Source organism: Theropithecus gelada, chromosome 7a, assembly GCF_003255815.1.
Source record: "Theropithecus gelada isolate Dixy chromosome 7a, Tgel_1.0, whole genome shotgun sequence".
Taxonomy (NCBI): Eukaryota; Metazoa; Chordata; class Mammalia; order Primates; family Cercopithecidae; genus Theropithecus; species Theropithecus gelada.
This window is the reverse complement of record NC_037674.1, coordinates 7,707,718-7,725,771: the sequence shown is the minus strand read 5'-3', so window position 1 is coordinate 7,725,771 and position 18,054 is coordinate 7,707,718. Positions and strand designations below refer to the sequence as shown.

Genomic DNA, 18,054 nt, shown 5'->3' with positions numbered 1-18,054 from the left:
ATTATTTTTAGTTATCACATATGAATTCATTCATTGTATTGGAAAATAGAGATAGCAGAAAGCAAAAGGAAGAAGCTTTGAGATAGCTGACTCCACCTGCCAGGGGCCCTCCTGTTATTCGCCCACGATTCCTCCCTGTGCCTGGGCACCCAGGCTGCCGGCGTGCCTTCTCCTGGACGGTATATGAGGAGCTCTTTGCACAATCATGGTCGGTTTCTTCCACACCCAGCCATACGAGTTTGTACTTTCTGGAGCTGGACCCCAGGGTTGGACATTGAATTTGTTTAGAATGTTTTTCTGCTATGAATGAAGGCTGTAATACATATCCTTGTAGTTGTGTTTTTTGTTTTTTATTGGCAGATATTCATGATCCCTTACGATAAATGTACAAGAGTAGAATGGCTGGGCAAAATGTTAAGGCTTTTTTGATTGACATCCGGAAAAGTTTTATTGCCCACTGACAGTGAGAGGGAGGGGTTGCCCTCCCCTCTTCCTTCCTTTTCCCTCTTCCCTTCCTCCTCATACCCATTTGATGGTACACTATTGAGCAGCATCCGGCACACAGTGTTGACGGCCCCCCTTGGCATCTGCAGCACGCAGACTCTGTGTGTCCAGCAAACAGCGTTGCAGCACCCCTCAGTGTCTGCAGCACGCAGACTCCCTGTGACCCAGTGTCCTAGGCTGGCTGATGGTGTTTGGAGAGGAAATCAAGAACATGTGGGGAAGCCGGTGGAGAATCTCAGAGACTTCCCGTGACACACGAGGCAGTGGGAGTGGGGCTGGAGAGACACTGTTAGTTATTGCAGGGAGAGAGACCTTTTCTGATCGTCCCGCTCACCAGCACACTGAGGGGCTGGGCCATTGGCCTGATGGGCTGGGGACCAGAGCCCTGGCTCATGTGCAGTTATTTCTTTTAAACATGTCTTATTTCGCTAGTGATCTGGCAAGTAGGTTGAAACCAAGCCCTCCCCCAGTTGCTCAACCGCCTGGGACTGCACAGGTGCCTGGGAGTCCGATGGCTGGCAGGCTGCCTTCTGAAGCTTGGCCTGGTGTCCCGGAGCTGTTGGTTGCCCTAGGAATCCAAGGAAAAGCTGCCGAATTCTGCGGCCCCAGGAGGATCTTTGTCCTCCTTTTGCAGAAGCAATAGGTGGATTTGCTCTGTTGAGCTGGGAGGAGGAATTTTTAGATTTCCTCTGGCTGGAGAAGTTAAAATGGAACCATCTACATCAATACCCCAAAATTGGACTTTAAAGCAAGTTTTCGGAAAAACGGACTAGACTATTTTCTATGTGTAGAAGCAAATCACTTGGGAACTTCTGGTGAATTGTAAAGTGCTTGTCTATTTTGTTTCATTCTCCAATACTGAGAAGTCTTTAATAACTGGAGGCTGCCTGGGTAGGTTAAGGTCTGAGGGGCAGCACTGCCCAGCAGAGCTAATCATTAAAACAAATAGATCTGCCATCGGTAGTTTTTGTTTTGTGTTTTGAGTTGGAGGTCTTGCTATGTTGTCTCTAGGCTGGACTTGAACTCCTGGGCTCAGGCAATCCTACCGCCTCAGTCTCCTGAGTAGCTGGGACTACAGGTACAAGCCACTGCACCTGGCTTGATATCTCTGTTTTAAAAATCCTGTCTTCTAGCAATTATCTTGTGTCTCTGGAGGAGAAAGGTACCATTTTTCTGGCAGTGGAATTTGGGGTTGAGAAGGATCTGGCTCCTTCAGTGGGGGCTGGTGTCTAATATGCTAGATCTTAAGATCCTTTAAATATTTTTTCTGATGATGAAGTTAAAATGTACTAGTTATAAGGACTTGAACTTTACAGAAATGCATCATGTGGAATAGAAAATGAAAGCTTCCCCCCAAGTTTCACCACTGCCCTGTTCAGCGCCCACAAGGATAATCATTATTACAGTTTGGTGGAGATTTGTCCCATTTTTTTTTCTGTCTGTGGAAATATTTTACTTGTCTTTTGCACAAATACATATTTTAAAAGTATTTTTCAACAAAATGAGATCCTATTGTAAATAAGATTTGCAGTTCGATCCTCCAGCTGTGTGTCTTAGCCATGGTGCCTTGTCTGTTGTGCATAGCAGCATTATTCTTTTTTAAAAAACTTTAAGTTCTGGGATACACGTGCAGATCGTATGATAGACTGGATAAAGAAAGCGTGGCACATATGCACCATGGAATACTATGCAGCCATAAGAAAGAATGAGTTCATGTCCTCTGGAGGGACTTGGATGAAGCTGGAAGCAGCATTAATCTCTCTGACACTTGCACAATATGTGACCGTTGACTTATTGAATTTTAGGGTTGTTCCATTTTTCACGCTCACAGAGAATGCTGACATGTGGAGTCTCGAACATTAAACCCTTGTGTCTGCGTGGGGTTGTTTTCATAGCATAGGTTCCTAGAAGTGGACTTGCTGGGCTGAATGGTTCGGGCATTCAGAGTGTCAACAGATATTGCCAAGTTGCTCTCTGGACAGGTGGTGGCCATTTTAAATGATGCTGGTGTGTGGGGCAGCGGGGTCCCCACTGACACTCTCTGGACATCGATACTCTCTGGACATGATCCGTCTTTGTGGTTTCATTCAGTCATGTGGGTATCAAGTGATAGCTTATTTCATTTTGTATTTGTAAAAATTGTGAATGACAACAAGCTGCTTCTCGTGTGCTTAATACTGATTTGAATTTCTCCTTCTAATTCTCTTTTTCATCTTTGCCTCTTTTCCTCTTGACTTTTGAAGGTTTTATTTTTTTGTTGATTTATAGGTGTTCTTGGTACATAGCGTTATTCCTCATTTGCTGTATACATTGCAGATATTTTTTCTCAGATGCCACTTGTCCTATGATTTTGTTTAAAGACATATTTGGCAATGCAAAAATTTGGAATTTTTACATTGTTAAATCTATCAAGGTTGCTTTTTTAATTACCCTGAATTTTGTATTTTACTTAGAGAAGGGGTTTCTCTACCCTAATATATGTAACACCCTCCTGCATGTTCTGCTAATACTTGATAGTCCAGATTTTTTTACATTTATATTTCTTATTCAATCTAAAATGTATTTTAGATACGTGTGAGTTGGGGATGTAGATTTCTTTGTAGGAGTATTCAGTTTTCCAACTTAATTTCCTAGTCAGCCACTTTGACCTCTCTGTTTTGGCAGGTTTGTCATGGGTTAAGTTGCTGCTGTGTTCTGAGTGTTTCTCCTGTGTTTCTGGATTCTCCATTCGAATTTACTGCTTTATTCTTGTGCCGTTATCCACCGTGCAAGTTACTGTGGCTTTTGGTGAGACTTTGTTATCTTAAAGGGCCATTACCTCTTCATTCCTCTTCTTTTTTCATTTCCCCCTAAACTTTTTCTATTATCCTTTGACTAGAATCCTCCTTTCAGCAGGAGCCAGGCAGAGCAGCTGTCCGTGGGCTCCCCTGTTGGCCGGGGATGTTGACCAGGATGTGGGAGGAATCAGGCGGGAGCCCCTGGCGGGATGGTCATTGTGGTGTCTCTGCACCTAAGTGATTTGTTTTCACAGACATCAGTGCTTAGGATTGATCAGTCTCAGGATCAATGCTTGGGAAGGGTAGCGCTTGTGTCCTATCACAGATATGACCCCGTATCTATGCCTCTCTGTGAGGCTGGCTCATAAAATGAATGGGCACCTGAGCCAGTCCTTGTGGTGCTGAAAACCAGGGGCACTCAGGTGACCCTTTCAGCCGTAAAGTCTGCCTTTCCCCAGGGGAGTGGCCGCCGATGGTGTGTTTTCTATTTGAACCAACTCTAAAGGGGCCTTCCCAAGTATCAGAAAGAAACTCAGGTTCTTGACATAGGCAGGGGGAACCCTTTCATTTCTAAAATCTGCTTAAAAACCTTAATGTTATTTAAAAATCCACTTTACCTTTGGTGAAAATATTCTCTTATGCATTTGCAGTGACACCTCTGTCCTCTCTGAAGTACCCTGTGAGTGCAGGCCTGTGCCTGTGACCTGGCTGGACCCCGGGGTTTTCCTGAGCCAGCCGTTGGCCCTGAGCTGCTTGTGCTGTAGACAGGGCAGTCCTCTGGGCCTGGATAAGAGGTTTTGCGTCCTCCTCACAGTTCACAGCAAGCGTGGGCCATCTTCCGTGACGCCTGCCTTGTCCTCCGATAGTAAGTCATGCCCCTGTCAATCCCTGATGGAATCACTCCTCTGAAGTTATTTTATTTATTTATTTATTTATTTATTTATCTATAAGACGGAGTCTCGCTCTGTCGCCCAGGCTGGAGTGCAGTGGCGCGATCTCGGCTCACTGCAAGCTCTGCCTCCCGGGTTCACGCCATTCTCCTGCCTCAGCCTCCCAAGTAACTGGAACCGCCACCACGCCCAGCTAATTTTTTATATTTTTAGTAGAGATGGGGTTTCACCATGTTAGTCAGGATGGTCTCGAACTCCTGACCTCATGATCTGCCCACCTCAGCCTCCCAAAGTGCTGGGATTACAGGTGTGAGCCACCGCGCCCGGCCCACTGAGATTATTGTTGATTTTACACTGAGGCTGCTGGTTACCTGATGGAGGAAACATTCTGGGAGAATCAGCTGGTGAGATGCCTGACCCCACTCTCCTGGCATCTGACATCAAGGATATCTTAATATTTTTAGTTTTTAAAAATTGTGATAAATACATATAACATGACATTTACCATCTGAATTTTTTTTTTTTTTTTTTTTTTGAGATGGAGTCTCGCTCTGTTGCCCGGTCTGGAGTGCAGTGGCACGATCTCAGCTTTCTGCAAGCTCCGCCTCCCGGGTTTACGCGATTCTCCCACCTCAGCCTCCTGAGCAGCTGGGACTACAGGCGCCGCCACCACGCCCGGCTAGTTTTTTCTATTTTTTAGTAGAGACGGGGTTTCACCGTGTTAGCCAGGATGGTCTCAATCTCCTGACCTCGTGATCCGCCCATCTTGGCTTCCCAAAGTGCTGGGATTACAGGCGTGAGCCACTGCGCCCGGCCCTGAAATATTTTTAAGTGTATGATTCTGTGGCATTAAATACACTCAGTGTTGTGCAACCATCACCACCATCCATCTCCAGAACTTCTTCATCTTGCAGTCTGAAACTCTGTGTCCATTAAACACTTCCGCCTCTCCCAGCCCCCAGCAGCCACCATTCTACTTTCTGTCTCTGTAAATTTGATGACTCCAGGTGCCACATCTGAGTGGAATCATACAATCATTTGCCTTTTTGCAACTGGCTTCTTTCACTTCGCTTGATGTCCTCAAGGCCCACCTGTGTTGTAGCGTGCGTCAGAACTTCCTTCCTTCTTAGGGCTGAGTACTGTCCACGTTGTATGGATAGACCATGTTTTGTTTGCGGTTCATCCCTCGGACATCGAGAATATCTCACACAGTAGAAAGAATCCAAGATGCCAATGAGGACTTCATCTTGGTCGCCTCTGCAAGGGTTGGGTGGACAGGCCAAAGCTACCTGCTCATCCTGCGTTGAGCTGGACGCTGGGCACAGGTGCTGGGCACACAGGATGCAAACTGGAGCAGGAGCCAGTTCCTGCCCCCAAAGTGCAGCAGCGACATGCCACGTTACTACCAGCCTATCTGGGGCTTTATAAAGTTAAGAAAAGAGCCGGCTGGGTGCGGTGGCTCACGCCTGTAATCCCAGCACTTTGGGAGGCCGAGGCGGGCAGATCACGAGGTGAGGAGATCAAGACCATCCTGGCTAACACAGTGAAACCCCGTCTCTACTAAAAATGAAAAAAATTAGCCGGGCGTGGTGGCGGGCGCCTGTAGTCTCAGCTACTCGGGAGGCTGAGGCAGGAGAATGGCGTGAACCTGGGAGGCAGAGCTTGCAGTGAGCCAAGATTATGCCACTGCACTCCAGCCTGGGCAACAGAGCAAGACTCCATCTTCAAAAAAAAGAAAAGAGCCTGTGTCCATCCTGAAGGCTGTGTGACCACAGGGCTTCTAAAGGATGCTTCTGTGTTCCCAGAATTAGGTGGGAGCTCCTGGAAGGCTCTCTTTTATCCCAGTGCTCTTGCTAAATGGAAAGCCCCTCTGCGTGACTGCAGTAGCTGGTGCGATCCTCTGGTCACTTGCACCAGAGCCTGGGAGGTCGTGGCTTGCAAAGCTCACCTCTCATAATGCGATGCCAGTACATATTATCCAAAGTTGGTATGCCCGGAAAGAGAGTTTAATGTTATTTAGAGAGGTGAAAAATAGCCACCAGTAGAATTAAAATCAGAAATAATGACAAGGATGGCCAGCAGAGTGGGGAAGTCCAGATTGGGGAATGTGCTGTTTCATTATAAGCCCTTTCAGCATTTGCTTACTTTGGTCTGAGCGAAAGAATTGTCTCCTTTTTTTAGGGCCATGTACAGCAAAGGACTGACCATCTGTCAGACACACTGGTCAGTTCTCGCAAAGCAGGATTGGAGGTTTCTGTCCTCAGGTGGGTGGGCAGGGACGGCAGCTTGCCGAAGGTATCCAACAGCACCAGGGGCAGGAAATGAGAAGTACTCAGTGATTGGTGGGATAATGGTATCTAGCACAATGATTCCTGCCAAAATCTGAATGGTGTGCAATAAATGAAAATGCTGCCCCAGTCAGATGGGACTAGCATTTTTCAGCAACCTTCAAGGTCTTGTGTCACAGGAATGAAGATCCGAGTATTTCCCACCCATGGGGGCGTTGGTGAAGGAGTTTTCAACCCCGGGCACCCTGGGCGGTGCTGAAAGACTCTGCGTCACACCGCCTGCGTTAGTTGGGAAAGAGAGCGCCCACCGTTCCCTTTTAACCCTTGTCCTTTTGTACGACAGCAATTACTTTCCTGGAGATCAGAACCATGGCTGGTTTAACATCATCTTTGGAAATCCTAAAAGGCAATGAAGCAATTTTTCTCTTTTCATTTTTTTTATAGCTGTGTCAGTTTGAAATTTTATTTTCATGTCAGTTCTAATAGTATGTCTGCTTGACATAGTTTCTATTAAATGGGCTTGATGAGAAGCTATTTAAAAATTCAGATATTTAGAGTTTCAGGGCCTGTCGTCTTGATTTTTGGGGCAGTACCTCAATTTCATACGGGGTTGTTCTTTTCCAGAAAGATGGGTCACTGAATAATTTACATTTTGTGGTTATTTTCTGAGGAACTATTTCCAGTTATAAATGGTAAACATCTTCTAGGTTTTGCAGTAAGAAATAATTGATTATGTTAGAAAAAAAGAACCATAAGAAGATGTGATTTGAATTTTGACTTCTTGTAAGTACCTTCTGGAGCAGAAGGTTTTGTCTTCATGGATTCTGCGTCTTGGATTTGGGGACTGTGTTGCACTGAGCTGTGCTCTGTGGGGAGGAGCCTGTGGCAGAACAGTTTGGGTTCTGCTGGCCGCCTCTCACTCTATTCAGGGAGGCTGGGTCCCGGAGAAAGATGACAGCAGTTAGGTCTTGCTGGGAAGAAAACTCGGCTACCAACCCTGGACCATTTTGCTTCCCCTGAACAAATAAGATAGTCATTTGCCTGCTTTGGGGACGGTGCTTGTGGTTTGCACAGGACGAGGTGGCAGCTGGCTTGCCTGCTGGCCTGCTTCGTGGAGATAAGATGTTCAGACCTACCAGTGCTATTCAGGGGTCGTGGAGGGAATTAATGCACTTCCTTCTGTCCCCCAATCTCATTTACATGTCTCTGGAGCTGAGCATGTATTCTTTTTTTTTTTTCTTCATCTCAATAGAGCATTTAAATTAAATAGATGTTGCTTTAGCCATTCAGAAATGTTTTACATTTAAAAAAACAAAAGGTAGCTGCTGCCATGATTCCTTTGCCCACCCCTACACCGGGGCCTTGTGGGACAGTCCCCCCTTGGCTGTGCTGAGCCCATCTGGAAGTATTTCTGATTCTAATCAGAAGTGGAACAGTTTCAGTGCAGATTATAGGTTTATGTTAGCCTTAGTGATGGAGGGATGGAAATAGATGCTTCCTCGCTATTACCATTCCAAGTAAAATAATGAGGCTGCATATTTGCAGTGAGCTGCTGAAGCCAGACGTCACTAGAGTAATTTGGATTAGTGGGAAGTTGGAACATATTGTTTTAAAAGCGATTTCAAGAGCATCATCTTTGGAAATCCTGTATAGCAATGAAGTGATTTTTTTTTTCACTTTTTCATTTTATTTACGTTGCTGTATGCTTGAATTTTTAGTTTCATATCAGTTCCCTCTAATAGTGTATGTGCTTGAGATATTTTGACTTCTATTAAATGGGCTTAATATGAAATTCTATTCAATAATTTTTATTGCTATTGGGAAGACCTGGAAGTGTTTCCAGTTTTCATATTTTGGGTCATGGAGATGCTACTTCCCATCCATTTGGTGACATGTCAGAGTCAGGCCATTTCCAGGAAAGGCCAGAGGAGACACTCTGTTTCTGAGAATATACTACGGATTAGGACATGTGGGTTATTCAAAGATCTATCCTTTTGTGCTTTGAAATCTGAAATGTAGAAACTGTGGCCTCACTGAGGAGGCGTTTTAGAATATGCAGGGGGGGATGATCAGGACTGGATCTTGTATTTGGGCACCACGTCCAGTCCCAGACAGCATTGCTAAGGCAAGGAGCCCATAACAGCCCTGAGCTCTAGCTGTCGCTGCTTACCTCCTGGAGCAGCAGGGTGAGGGGGCTCAGGCTGGAGAGTCCTGATGGCTGCCTGGTTGTTACAGGATGTTACCGCCGAGCACCTCCCAGAAGTTGTCTCTGTTCTTTTTTTTTGAGACGGAGTCTCGCTCTGTCGCCCGGGCTGGAGTGCAGTGGCGCGATCTCAGCTCGCTGCAAGCTCCGCCTCCCGGGTTCCCGCCATTCTCCTGCCTCAGCCTCCCGAGTAGCTGGGACTACAGGCGCCCGCCACCTCGCCCGGCTAGCTTTTTTGTGTTTTTAGTAGAGACGGGGTTTCACCGTGTTAGCCAGGATGGTCTCGATCTGCTGACGTCGTGATCCGCCCGTCTCGGCCTCCCAAAGTGCTGGGATTACAGGCTTGAGCCACCGCGCCCGGCCAGTTGTCTCTGTTCTTTACTCTTCAGGTTCCCTGGAGGCAGGAGAGGAGCTGGCCTCATTTCTGGCAGGCACCCCGCTACATTATTGAGCAATCCTCCAGGCTGCAGAGATGTCAGAGGAGGGCCCTCATGTATCCTGATTTTGATTCTTTTATTCTTTTTCCCTAGGCCTTTTACTTGCAGGTATCTTGAGTACCTTGTGTGTATATTTACTTTGAAAGCACACATTTAAATGTTTATAAGGAAAAGGTTCTAAAGACATCCATTGATCCATTCATTCTTCATTCAGCAAATACCTGTTGAATACCTACTGTGTGCTAGGCACTGTGTGCCAGGCACTGCGTGGCCGAGCCAGAGGGCTTTATTGCTCCAATGAGCTTGCATTCTAGTATTCTAGTTGTTTTCACGCATCTGCGCTATCTGGGACTGGCACCATTGCGTTTTATTATATATGAAGCAGCGTGTGTCTGCACTACAGTTTGTGTGTACCGTAGATGGGCAAGGATCGAGTGCAAAAACTTCTGGGTCAAAAGGGGTTGGCTTGGGTCAGGTTGCTCAGTAGCTGGGGTGAAAGCATGTGCCACCCCTCCTGATAGAGGGATCCTTGCTGATGGTGTGTGACACCAGAGCCTCCACATCTGTCAGTTGGGTTTGTCCTCACAATAGCTCGAGGAGCAGGCGGGGCAGCATCTGGAGGCTTGGTGCCCTTTCACACCTTGCTGGGACCACCAGGCTGCTCAGCAGTGGCCCGTGCCCACCACTGCGCCTGTCGCCTTGTTCCATCTCTGGGACCTATCAGGTCACAGTCCTACCTCCTGTCCCTTCGCCCAGGATCCTAGGGGCTCTGGCTTCAATCCCCTGTGCCCAGGTTTGCAAACCACTCCCTGGGAAGCTGTCCTGGGATCCGTGTCTGTCTACTGCCTGTAGTCCACCACCGGGAGGTAGAAAGGGACAGTCTGCTGACCTCCAGTCTTTCCATAGCAGTGTCTGAATGGATTCAGGAAATCCTTGTGGAGCCCCGGTATGTGCTGCTGCTGGCTTAGGGGTTGGAGCCACAGCAGCATATGAGACAGGGAAGCCCCCATTTGTGGGTCTCACCCTCTTTAGAACTTTAGCACTTGTTTAAATTAAAAAAAATTCTACTAGTTGTAGCTTAAAGTCACCGAGTTTCTTTCATTGTGTTTGGTGACTTTGAAGCCAGTTGGGTAGATTCTATTTCATGAATAGTCCTTGCTGTGGTCTGACATCTGGGTCAGTGAGTAGCTTCGGCCCCTCCCTTAGAGCCTCCTGTCCTGGGCTGCAGTGACAGGCTGCGGGCCGGTGGGGTACACTCACACACATACCCCTCTAGGAACACTGGGGCCCTGGATAATTATGCCAACGGCAGGCTATTTCTCCCTCCATGTGGAAGTCCTTGAGGTGAAACATTGGGTTTTAAAAAAATATTTTAGTCTTCTGTTGTGTCTAGTCTGAAAATTACTTACTTGCTTTTTAATTCTGCGAACGTGTTTCCTAATGGAAGGGTCAGAAATGTTCTCCTCGCACTTTCCATTAGTGCCGCAGTTGAGAGAGGGAACAGGAGCGGTCAGGCTCCCCCTCCTCGTCCCAGGGGCCCTCACGGGGGCTGCTTTGAGGTGTAGACCCTGGGGAGGCAGCTCACCCCCGAGCCTGGTGTGTGAGAGCGTCATGGTATTAGGTGACTTTTGAAGGGAAAGCAGGTTTTGGAAGAAGGTCTGTATATACAAAAATACTGTATATTTGACCTTCATTGATGAAGGATTCAGAATTGCAGCAGAAGTTCGAAGGATGCCTGGGGGTTTGCACGTGGCTTCCTTTTGCAGTGCCTTTGTTCTTCTGTGACACCCACGGGGCCTGAGGGTGCGGCTGGATATTCCACCCGGATTGCAGCTGGGTGGCTGTGCTACAAGCTGCTCCTCCTCCCGTGCGGCGCACTTCCCGGGTCCTGCCGCCCCGCTCAGCTGCACGGCCCATAAGGGACTGGTCCAGCCCACGCACTCCGGACCTCCCGTTCCCGAGAAAAGTTACAGAAAATACCTTCCCCAGGATTCCTGGGCTGCGCGACCCCGGTCAGCCCCTTTGTGAGAGCTGCTTTGGGTAGAAACGGGGACACAGCCCGTTCTTTCCTCCTGGTCTCTTAGTGCATTCAGGGTTCTGAGCTGATGGGGGCCTGGCCACTCCCCACCTGAGCCTGGCCTCGGCTGAGCTGGTCATCAATGTGTGTCCCGGGCCACCAGCCTGCCTGTTATCTGCAGTGCACAGGTGTGCATGTGTGTGCATACATACACACACCACACACATACCATACCCACCTCACACACACCACACACCACACACATACCATACCCCCCTCTCACACACCACACACATACCCCATACACACCACACACCACACACATACCATACCCACCTCACACACACCACACACCACATGTATACCATGCCCACCTCACACACACAATACACATATCCCATACATACCAAACACCACACACACATCATATCCACCTCTCACACACCACACATTACATATATAACATGTCCATCTCACACCATACATATACTCCATACACCCCACACACATACCATACCCACCTCATACACACCGCACACTTAACCCATATACACCACACACCACACACATCACACCCACCTCACACGTACCACACACCACACACATACCATGCCTACCTCACACACACCACACACATACCCCATACATACCCCACACCGCAAACATAGCATACTCACCTCACAACACTACACACATCATACCCACAACACACACACCACATATCCTATACACACCACACACCACACACGTACCCCGTACACACCACACACCACACACATACCCCATACACTCCACACCACACACATACCCCATATACACCACACCACACACATACCCTTACACATCACACACCACACACATACCCCATATGCACCACACACCACACACCATACACATACACCATACACACTACACACATGCCACACATACCACACACCCATCACACACACCACACACATACCATGCCCACCTCACACACCACACATACACCCCATACACACCACACATACCACACACACCACACACACCTCATACATATTACACACACACCACATAATACCATACATACACACCCCATACACACCACACCCCTCCATACATACCACACACCACACACACCCCATAGACAACATACACACACCACACCATACTCTATATGCATATCACATCACCCATACCACACACCATATTCCACACAGACATCTTATAGACACCATTCACACTATACACATACCACACAATAGCATACACACACCATGCACAGCCCATACACACCACACGTTTGCATGCAAACTACTGATTGAATGAAACTGAATGATTGTTTTCCCACATTAATACTGCCTGCCTGCACACCCCCGGCTGTCCTGGCCAGCACATCCCCTGGTCCTGCCCTCCCTTGGGTCAGCACTACCTCCTGTGTTTCGGGTGTCTCTGGCCATGCCCTGTGGGGTGCTCACATCCTGATCGCATGGGAGGCTGGCTCCTCTGCTCCAGTGGCCGCCTTCCTGGAGGAGACCAGCCTGTTTGCCACCTCTCCTGATGCCCAGAGCAGCAGCCCGTGCAGGAGGTCCTGCTTCCTCCCTTCGCTGTCTGCCGTTCCCCACAGGTCATTTTGTCTCAGTGCCGACATCTCCCCAGCTAGAAAAGCAGACCTTCAAAGGCACACAGGTGGGTTTGATTAAAATGCCGGTGAATATTAAATGTGTTTTGGTGAAACACTCAGCCAGTACACACATTTTTAATAAAGTAAAATATCCAGGCCTCCTCTGCTCCCACCTCTCTCCCCACTCCCCTCCACAGAGGACATGGCTGACAAGCCTTTGGGGGTTTCCCCTTTCTGTGTGCCTTTGCGAGGTGTATGGGCTGGGCAGTGTGTGTATTCTCTAGCCATCTTGACGGACCTGTAACTGGGATCTACACACGTGCGCTCGCTGTAGCTCACTTGCCGTTTTCCCTCGAAAACAGGCCTGTAAGATTCCTCACTGTAGTGCGCGTTGCCCTGCCTCTTTAAAAACACCGTCGACTCTTCTGGCCCGTGAACTCTGCCGTCGTTTATTTAACATTCTCTTATTTATGGGTACTTAGGTTTCCAGTTTTTTAAAAGATTGCGGCAATGAAAATCTTCAGCATCATTTTTTATACATGGGAGTCCTCCTGGAAATGGAGTTTTTGGGCACAAGGATATGCCTGTTTAAAGTTTTGATAGAGAATGCTGAATTGCCTTTCTGAAAGACTTCATTCTAAAGAAATACACTTCTGAAAAAAAGGGAAAGCCAGCAAGAAATCAGTTCGCTGCCAACAGCTCAGTAGAGAGAGGGGGACTCTCTGAGGCCATGAGGTGGGACCTGTGGCAGCCTGGGAGAAGCCAGGGACCCGGGCAAAGGGTGACATGGTTACTAAGGTTTCGTTTGCTGTTCCCGTCCTCCCTGCCCTCCCTCCAAAGCCCCAGGAAACCAGTACTGGGGAAGGACAGTGCGTAACTAAAATCCTGAGAATTCTCATGAGCACTCCTCAATTTGGAGAGAGAGGGACTGTGATGAGGGGGGTTGGGACGGTGCCCAGAGCCTGATGGCCCTGTGTCAGGAGAAAGCTGCTCCCCTCCAGGGCTCCTTCCTAGGGTCTGGCTTGCACTGCATTCTGGGAGAATCCCGTAGCCCCATTTTCCCTTTACCCATTGACCCTTTAATGGTATCCCATTCTCACATTTAGCCCTTTGAGTCAATCAACTACCATATTAAAAAATGAATAGACTTATTTTTTTCAGCAGTTTTAGGTTTATGGAGAAATTAAGCAGGAAGTTTAGGGAGTTCTCCTGTACCCCCTCACCCCATTTCCCCCGTTTCCTCATTATTAACATCTTACATTGGTGTGGTACATTCGTTACCTTTGATGAGGCAGTATTATTATTAACTGGAGCCCATAGTTAAAACATATTAGGGTTCACTCTTCATGTTGTATATTCTATGGGTTTTGACAAATGTGGAATGATTCAGCTACCATGTCTTTGTTTTAGTAGATCGTTAGTTGCTTTTTGTCTTATTAGCTGACTGCTGTTTTGAGAAGGCCCTCTTGTCACATCCTTTGGCACCCTGGCTTACTGTGGTGTGGGGCAGGGGTACTGGGGGCCAGCTGGCCTCTGGGGAGCGGCACTCACTGCATCCTGCCCCTGCCCCATTCTGCTCCTCTCTGGTCTCAGCAGCCTCCCGTGCTCCTTTCACCTGCCTTACCCCAGCACAGCTACCTGCTGCTTAGATGCCACCATGGGGCAAGGAAGCTGCTCCCAGTTGGTCTCCGAGGATTCTGCCCAGAGAGGGATAAGAATCACTGCGAGTGTTTGCTGGGCGCTTGGGAGGCGCAGGCTCCGCGGGAAGGCCTCCAGGCTGAGGCGGTCTGCTTTGGGTTTTGCAGCATTGCCTGTGGTCTCCGTGGGTGAGGGAAAAGGCACAGGGAGGTTAAGAAGCGTTCCTGGTGCCACGGAGCCGGTCAGTGACACAGCCGGCTCTCAACCCAGGCCGCTGCCCTCGGCAGCCAAGCCCCTTCTTTATTTTGGAAGGGCCACCCGGCCAGATGGCACACAGGGAGAACTCATGAAAGGAGGCGTGGCTCACTCCTGAACGGAGAGGGACACAGGAGCAGCCTTGATGCGCTGCGCCCCCTCCGGGCCCCAGTCCCTGTCCTCGGAGGAAGCAGGACTCCCAGGTGGGCGAGGTGAGGCAGATGGTCTCCGCCATGGCAAGGAGGAATCCCGGTGCTCCTCTGGCGTCCGCATCATTGTGGGAGCACTGGGGCAGGATGTATTTTAAAGGAGTGCCTGATGCGTGTGGGTGTGGCGGGGATGGGGATGGGGGTGGGGGTGGTTGCAGCGGGGCCTATGCAGGATCCCGGTTGGAGGGGGCTGCAGAGGCTACTGCTGGCCCGGGTGTCGCCATGGCAGCTGGAGAGCGGGCGACGGTCGCTTGGTGTCCTCCTTGGGGTTGTTGCCCACATCAGTGAGCGGTTCCCATCCCACCCGCTCACTGCGACGCTGGGCAGGGCCGCTTGCCAGTTAATTGTGGGGATTCTCTCTCTCTCTCTCTTTTTTTTTTTGGAGACGGAGTCTCCCTCTGTCGCCCAGGCTGGAGTGCAGTGGCTTGATCTGGCTCACTGCAAGCTCCGCCTCCCGGGTTCACACCATTCTCCTGCCTCAGCCTCCCAAGTAGCTGGGACTACAGGCGCCCGCCACCAAGCCCGGCTAATTTTTTTGTATTTTTAGTAGAGACGGGGTTTCACCGTGTTAGCCAGGATGGTCTTGATCTCCTCACCTCATGATCCGCCCATGTCGGCCTCCCAAAGTGCTGGGATTACAGGTGTGAGCCACCACCCCCAGCCAATTGTGGGGATTATCTGAGAGTTGCTGGAGTGTTCTGCCTTTCCCTGCGAACCTTTTACCTGGGGGGGCTGGGGGAGAGGCCGAGCCAAGGGAAGGAGGCAGGATGCCACACACGCCCTGCAGGGAGGGTCATCTGCTGGGCACTGTGACACGCAGAAAGCCAGGAGCCTGAGCCCCGCCCGCGGTTGTTGAATGGAGGGAGAATGAACAACCGCTGACTCCTGGGTTCCTGGGAGGCTGTACCTCTGTCCCTCTGCTCCGGGTCAAACCGGCTGTATGCTTAGCCTCAGGAACATGCGGCAGGTGGCAGCCCACGGCCCGTGGCAGGTAATGGTGGTTTTGCAGTGTGGCGTGCTGTGGGGGCTGACGGGGCAGGGCTGGGCAGGCCAGGCATTCTCTGGCTCAGGATGCAGGGCTGGTTCTTCCCAGAGGAGGCAGAGGTCAGGGAGGAACTCCTTCCCTATGTCTCCTGAACAGCTTTGTCAGCACACCCTGCAGTGTGGACTCAGTGAGTGTCCTGCAGCTCTCTTGTCCCAGAAGGGCTGTGTACGTTCGGCCCTCAGGGCAACCTCTGCATTTCCTTTCTGGGGGCTCCCAGATGAGCCCTGCTCCCCCAGGTCATCCTGCTCCGTATTGATGTGATAAACCCCTCCTTAGTCTGAAACATCCACTGGCCCTGTTTGTCCGTGGGATAAGAACGGGCTTGAACATGGCTGTTAGTGCTCTGTGTGGCGTCAGTGGCGTGTTCTGTGGCAGCTTCCTTCCTCTGTAGCCCGGTATCTTTGACTCCCAGCCCGATGCTCCCTCCTCATCTACCAGAGGCCCCTCCTCAGCCTTTGCATTTGCTTGCATTTATCTTCCTTCTTTAAGGCTGCATTTGAGGGTTTACGGGCCAAAAGCGTCATGTCCAGTCTGTAAACTGTGTGCCCTCTCGGGGCCGGGTAGGAGCCCGAGAGGAAATGGGAGAAGTGGTCATGAATGATTGTGAGGACTGCAGAAAGAAGACAGGGCTGAGAAGAGTGTGATTACCCCCAGAATTCAGAGGTGCCTGCACCAGCTGGGTTTTGAAGAATGAATAGGAGTTTGCCAGGAAGATTCTAGAGGAGCAACAGCAACAAAAAGATTTAAACATGGGCACAGAAGAGGTGAGGCACAGATGGCACAGGGATTTGGGGTGTGACGGGGCAAGGCAGCCATGGGCAGGGCGTAGGCCCAGGACCTCAGATGCTTTGCACGCCATGGCTTGGAGGCCATGGCCTTGTCATGCAGCGCTGTGTCTCCATGGGGCCCATTAGAGTCCCTGGCTCTTGGTGTGCCCTTCATGCCCACACCACGGTGGTTGCAGGCAGGTGGGGTTTGGCCTGGGTTTCCCCCGAATGGACACTACTCCCTCTTGTGCTTCAGTATCAGAGTGGGCCCATGGGGTGGGAATAAATGTTTGGGTTTAGGAGGCCTCCAGCTGGGTGGCCTGCTCGCAGGCAGGAAACACAGATGAGAGGAAGTAGCAAGTCGGAAGGCAGCAGCCGTGGATGTTAAAGCTGGAGGAACCGCTTAAGGAATGGGTGTCAGCTCCCTCGTTTGATGTGGCAGGAGGATGATGGTGAGAGGGGTTGGGAGCAGGTGCTGGAGCTGGAGCCTGAACCCCCATATCTCAGTGCTGCCATCATCCTTCATGGTAAGGAAACTGAGGCACAGGCAGGTTACATAGTCTTCTCAAGATGTCAGTGGCAGAGCTGGGACGTGAACCAAAGTGTCTGTCTCTGCAGCTCAATTCTGTGTGAAGTCCAGGCAGTTGGTGCTGATCAGTAAGGGTGCTGGCTGAGCACTGATGGCCACCTGCGTCTCAAGGAGAAGCAGTGTCACCTGCTAATCTGATGGCTTCTCTGGGCACCGGCACGTGGGCACCATCGCCCTTTCTCTGCAAGGGGTTTGTTTAGTGTGTTTGGAAAAACATCCCCCAGCCTACTAGGTGTAGCATGCACTATTTTAAGATAAATAACCCAAATTCCACAAGCTCTGTATCTCATGCAGCATTTTGTACTTTGAAAAACTAAGTTGGTTTCGGCCGGGCGCGGTGGCTCGAGCCTGTAATCCCAGCACTTTGGGAGGCCGAGAAGGGCGGATCACGAGGTCAGGAGATCGAGACCATCCTGGCTAACACGGTGAAACCCTGTCTCTACTAAAAAAAAAAAAAATACAAAGAACTAGCCGGGCGAGGTGGCGGGCGCCTGTAGTCCCAGCTACTTGGGAGGCTGAGGCAGGAGAATGGTGGGAACCCGGGAGGCGGAGCTTGCAGTGAGCTGAGATCCGGCCACTGCACTCCAGCCTGGGCGGCAGAGTGAGACTCCGTCTCAAAAAAAAAAAAAAAAAAAAAAAGAAAAGAAAAACCAAGTTGGGAACAGAACCCTGATGAATGTGTTTCATTTCCTGTCAGAGCAAATGAAACCTGAAATATTAATGGCACCAGATTTCCCTTATCTTCCTACAGAAGGGCTTGAAAAATGTATTCCCCACAAGCTTAGCATGCAGCTCTGCTACCTGTGGCCCGAAATCATTAGTTGTCTGTACT

At 49.7% G+C, this 18,054-nt stretch overlaps 1 protein-coding gene across 2 annotated transcripts in view; it reads left to right on the top strand.

Moving 5' to 3' along the window:
* APBA2 (amyloid beta precursor protein binding family A member 2) overlaps positions 1-18,054 on the top strand; it is a 231,806-nt gene that overhangs the window by 18,341 nt on the left and 195,411 nt on the right. The gene's annotated exons all lie outside the window — the stretch shown is intronic.